At 43.8% G+C, this 6,000-nt stretch overlaps 1 protein-coding gene across 5 annotated transcripts in view; it reads right to left on the reverse strand.

Moving 5' to 3' along the window:
* mbnl2 (muscleblind-like splicing regulator 2) overlaps positions 1–2,949 on the reverse strand; it is a 46,565-nt gene extending 43,616 nt beyond the window's left edge. For all 5 annotated transcript variants that reach the window (XM_076723830.1, XM_076723824.1, XM_076723833.1 and 2 more), the window contains exon 1: positions 2,666–2,949. The gene's annotated coding sequence lies outside the window, so the exon portion shown is untranslated. The remainder of the gene's footprint in view (positions 1–2,665) is intronic.
* Positions 2,950–6,000: the final 3,051 nt, after the last annotated feature.

Here is a 6,000-nt window from a genome sequence, read left to right on the forward strand (position 1 = left end):
AGTAGTGAACATTTCTGTTATTGTTATTGCATCAGAATTTGTTTGCAAAAAAAAAAAAAAAAATTGGTGGTGGCTGGGATTTCAAAGTCTTGGTCCGTCTCCTCCCCCACCCGTCCTCTCCCGTCCACCCAGCTGATGACATGCTGGTTGGCATCATATGAGCCGTGAAACCGGAGCGTCACAGAACTGATGAGTCAGAGATCCAGCTTCATGACTTTTCGATCCAGATTCAATAGAACAGCTGTACCGTGTCTGTCTGTCTGTGTCCCTGTCTCTCCCTGTGTGTGTGTGTGTGTGTGTGTGTGTGTGTGTGTGTGTGTGTGTGTGTGTGTGTGTGTGTCTCTCCCTCTCTCTCTTTGCCTCTGTCTCATACAAAGGTTGTGAATGACGCGGCAGCCTGGGTGTTTCGTTGACATCAATGAGGCTAAACATGCTTTACAGTTCCACGACAAACAAATCCATTTACTGCCTGATTATACTTTAATAGCTCGACATAATCTGATGCTTCGCAGGCAATAGATGTGTCAAATAGTTTTGAGGAGATGGGGGTTAGAGGGATTAATCTGTCTAGCGTGAAAAATTGTCTACCTCAGCAAATGACACTGAACACTGACGTCATCTTAGGCATCAGGGCACCTGTAATCAAATAACAAAGACAGGCGCTGGGCCACAACTTGAAGCATGAACAGGGAGGCGGGGGATATCAGCCTTTGTCAAAAGCAGAAGTGTCACCTTACACCTTTCGTGAAAGCAGTCTCATTATGCTAAATCACAGATGCGAGAGATTTGAGGAGCAGGAATGCTCCTAAGTGGCGACGTGTATTACAGCAGGATGAAATCTGACTGCTACATAACAACAAAATGTTATGTTGTTATGATTCATCCAGAACAATTACAGCTGTACAGGCCAGCCTGCTCCACCACTGCTGATAGATGAAGCTTATCAATTTCTCATTTGGCTGCAACTGACTTCTCAATAACCACATTAGTGAATAACTGTCAATAACTGTATAACAAGCCGTGCTTGTAGCTAATTTCCACCGGCAGACCTCAGATAGCCTACCTTCTAAATAGATTTGTCCGACAGGAAAACAAACAAAAGCCTGGCAGACAAACAAGCTGAGCCACTTCCTTCCCACATGGTATCCCCTCCCCTCTTATTATCCCTGTCCTGTTTGACCCCAAACGGCTTGGCTCACTCTCACATAGTCAGATTCTGTGGCCCAAAGCAGCTTCATTTTCAAACACAAAAGGAGTGTCCTGAAACAATGGCTAATTACAGCAAATGAAGATTGATGGGTTAAAACTGTGTTTGAAAATACTCTCCAGCACAGAATACTGTATTCTGAGTTATTACTACCGGTTTAACACGACAGTGAAAAAAAAATAAAAACAGGGCTCAGAAATAGGGCACCAAAGACAGATCAATGAAAAGGCAGCTGTCTTTTTCTATTATTAGCTGTAATCAAATATCAAGCGGCAGAGAGTTTGTGCTTCCTTCCGCTTGCAACCCATTCTGGTAAGTCTGCCACACGCAAAGTCCACATGATGAATGAGAATAAACAAGAGCAAGTTCAAGGCTGTGCATTAAGACTGCGCTCAAAAAGGGCCAAAATCAAGCCAGAAGTACCGGTTTCACAACAGTAACAGTGTCTATGCTCTGTCGGTTAATCTGAAACTAATCTGACCCTATATGATGTTATTGGGCAATTCTTCATATCGCTGATTATACAAAGCTCATTTCCTAACAGTCATCGTGGTGGTGGATCGCTTCATCTTACTCAAGTGTACCATTGCTGCAATAGCCTCAATAAACACAATATATTCCATACAAACGATACGCCTCAGGCCTCTTAACATCGATATAATGATAGCTCATGTGAACTTAATGTCTGCTGCCTGTCTGCACCATGCTTCCATTGGTGCAATTCTACTCTGAGATGCCAGTTTGCATTTTCAGGTGGACCACTTACAGCACATGAACTAGCAGCTAGTCTGATCACTCCTCATTCACCTTACCCAGGTGTAAAGACTCGTGCTCTGCCAACCTGCAGTAGATTATAATGTGCCTCCACTTACGTCTCGTTAGCGCTACATTATTTTGTCAGACAATCCATCAATCCACGTGCCACTACATGTATTGTTTTTGAACATTTCCATTTGAAAGTAATGACATACACAAGTTATGTTGTTATGCTGTGGGTGCAACCTGGGACCACGATGAATGAACGTCATTGTTTATTCCGGATGACTGTCTGTCATACGTGGAATCAATAATAAATTAGCTATTATCAAATCTATCCCCAAGTGATTTTATTGTGGTCATTAGCTACTTCACTAATAGCAGACAGCAAACATTATGTTGAACCGTGGAGGAGACACACATAGGGACCAGTACGACGTAGTGCATGCCCATTTCGTTTTTGTTTTTTATGGAGCTGCTTTCACTTGTTTGCATTAGCTATCTGGGCAATGATTATATGGGCTAGCATAGCGAGGCAGACAGTGTTTTGCGTTTATGACACTGGAGTGTTATCTTTAGAACCGTTTTGAGCCACTTCTCATGTCCAAAGAGCCGCTATATTCAGCATAAAGCCGTACCAGGTGTGTACAGACATGGCAGAGCAAAGGGGGCTAGCTGCTAAGCTAACTACCTGCGGCTTACCTGATGACGAACCTGTCACATCCAGCTGCACTTCAGCCGCCACCAACGCTTCTCGAGAGCGCTATTTCGGTTGGAACGGGACCCAAGCTTCCGATCAGGACGGCTAAAATGCTCTCCGGCTGAGACTTCTCACTATTTCCTTTCAGCAGCAAACTTTTTCGCTTTCGAAATGTATTTCAGTGGAAGGCAGAAGTGGGCTATCTCTCGCTACACGCTAGCTCGCTAACTACTTTTAAGGCTAAGGTAGGAAGCAACAAGCGATTTTGACAGTTCGAGGAAATGTTAAATGTGCTTCGCTAGGGGTTGATGGTAAGGTCTAAACATTAATAACGCACTTATGATCCACTATTTCAAACATTATAAGCTGGAACTAAAATAAAAACAGCATGGTATTGCAGTCTATTGGTGTATTTTGTTTCATTTAAACACGGAAATCTACTTCTACGTGATAAACAACACAAATCCCACCCTACAGTAAAGGTGGTACAGTCGAGAGGAACCAAGGGGAAAGGGAGGGGGGGGTGCTTGTTACCTAGGAAACAACAGTGAATCTCCCTGGGGGAGAAGATGTGGCCAATGATTTCTGAACCAGAGCCTGTCTGTCTGTCAAAATAGCCTGCCATCGACAAGACGCAAACATTAGAGGCAAACGACAAAGCTTAGCGTAATGTATTCTGTGAATTACGGTATTAATCCATAAATTCTGACACTTTTATCTGACTAATGTACAGTGACCTCCTCCAGTGACCGCCATGATTACTTAGATAATTTTTGTTTTAATCCCGTGATTCCACTTATTTGGCTTAAACAATTTTCCTGAATGTACATCTAGATTTTTGGTGTGCCACAACCTTAATCACCCATTATACAGAGATTTCTTACAGCCATCTTAATATAGATGTACTGTATAGTTATGTGTAGGGTTACTATATTTCATTATTACTGTTTTGAACCTGTCAAAAGAAATCTCATAGCAGAAATGACAGAAACATTTTTTTTGACTGTTAATCAGCACATCGTCACCACTTGATGCTCTGCAGAGGAGCATGCACATCCCCAGCATTTTGCGGCCTAATTGCATACAGCTGCCTGGATTTAGCAGCCTGTGACACACAGAGACCCGTTGTCAGCAAGAAGTGCAACGAGTCAACAAGGAGCAAGTCGCAAATATCCCCGGAATGAGCAGAGAGGCACAAATTTAGCCCCACTGACTGCTGCCCACGCCATGTGCTGCCTATTGAGCGCACGAACAATGAACATAGCCATCACAGGCTGCTCTGTCACTGCCAAGGCCTGCTTCAGTGGAATGCTGCTGGGAATGAAGGTATCAGAGTTTGTCGGGGACGGCCTTTGTCAGCGTCAGGGATGAAGACACTGGTGGGCGATGAATTGATGTTAAGTGTAATAATTCATAAAGAAAACAACAGTTGCTTGATGCACATCTGTCTTGTTGAAATGCAAAGACAGAACTAATCTGGGGTCAGGCTGGTGATGGTGACATGTGACTGTCTTGTGTCAGCCACAGCATAATTCATCATGTGACATTCGACGTGCCTCACGGGCGGCGACGTTCAAGTTCGTGTTTACTAAACACTATCTCAGGCAGACCAACAGCAAACCGAGAAATGTCTCCTCATTTTTTCTATAAGCGGGGATGTTCCTCCAACCTGCTCGTGTTCTCCTCGGCATTTAATTGAAAAATGCCGGAGCCATTACTCATTTCTTTTATCTGCCCATATGGCGTGTTTTTCATCTGAATATAGAAAGTGAAATACAACGCATTCAAGGCAGCACCTCTGTGGGGAAAAAACAGTATTTTTAAGGCGTAAGTGATTATGAAAAAGTGCTCACATAGGTCAAGCTCATCCCCCAAGGCCTAACGTATTGATCTCAATGCAGAGGAGGCATTTGTAAAAACGCTGCTGCTGGCGTACTTCTCTAAAAGTCCCTGAACGCCCACGCACTTGTAAACAAATGCACAAGCGCACACTGGACTCACACTTATAAAAACACACAAATACATAGAGTACAAAAAAAAAAAAAAATTCAATTTAACCAAATATTTTCTTCATTTGACTTTGAAGTTTGAGGTTGACACGCTGAGGTAGGCGTGGGCTCGAAGCATTTGTGGCACTTTTCCCTCCCTGTTTTATACATAGCAATTTAGCCGGAAGACTGTGTTTTGGGTATGAACAGCGTACTTATTTAGGATGTCATTTTTGAAAATGTTTAACTGGAAACAGGTGGAATTATTCTGAAGGACAGACAAACCCATCATCTCCTGCAAAGTCTGCCTCACGCACTTCATTACCACTCCTAAAATGAGCTGATTTCCATAATGCAACTGTCTCACCTCAGTGGCAAAGCAGAAGAAAGTGCAGTTTTAAGACTGACTGCCGCGTTAAGATGGATACGAGACGCTCACACACACACGCTCAAGCACAAAATGCATTTCAAACATTCACACACCAGCAAAGAAAAACGTACTGAAGCAGATGTCTGTGTGTGTGTGTGTGTGTGCTGCGCTCATTAATGGGTTTCGACTCTACATTTGTTGCAGTAGCAGTCTGTAAAGTGGACCTCGGGATCAACTGAGGGGGCGTCAGGCAGAAAAACAAGCGCAGTATCTTCAGAACACCACTGTTAGTCCCTCTCAAACACAGAATGGAGAGATCACAGCAGGAAACAGTTTGCCCCTGCAGACAGAAGACAGTAAACAGACACTCAGACAAGCAAATACATGAACACATCGGCACACACACGAGGGCCAAAGCTCTGACTCTGAGGTGCCTGCGCATACACACATGTGCACCCACGCACACCTACACACGGTGGGCAAAGCTCTCACGTCAAGGACAGTATTGATCTTGGAAATCTCTGCAAACTAAATGAGAACACACCTGATTATGAAAGCTTTTAACCCAAATGCTTAATGCAGCGCAGGTTTGATGGAAAGAGCTTATGGCTGGCACAAAGCTCAGAAGAGAGAGAGAGAGAGTGTGTGTGTGTGTGTGTGTGTGTGTGTGTGTGGGCACTTTTACTGTGGTTTAGTCAATTTGATTGATTGTACGGAGACCACCTGGGCATTTTATTCCCACTATGACTTTGATGAGCATTTTACTAATCACAAGGCCTAAGTAATGATGGATTGAAGACGGTCCTGCTGTCATTAAACAAACTGATCCCCAGCTGCGGCACACTGCACCACGAGAGCTTATTCAAAACGCTGAGAGGATCCATTTTGAGGAAGATGCATTCGTCCACGGAGAGAAGACTAGTTTTGCATCATCATAAATTATCTGCTCGGGCTACTGGCTCCATCCATTCCTCCAGGA

Source organism: Chaetodon auriga, chromosome 23 (assembly GCF_051107435.1).
Source record: "Chaetodon auriga isolate fChaAug3 chromosome 23, fChaAug3.hap1, whole genome shotgun sequence".
NCBI lineage: Eukaryota > Metazoa > Chordata > Actinopteri > Chaetodontiformes > Chaetodontidae > Chaetodon > Chaetodon auriga.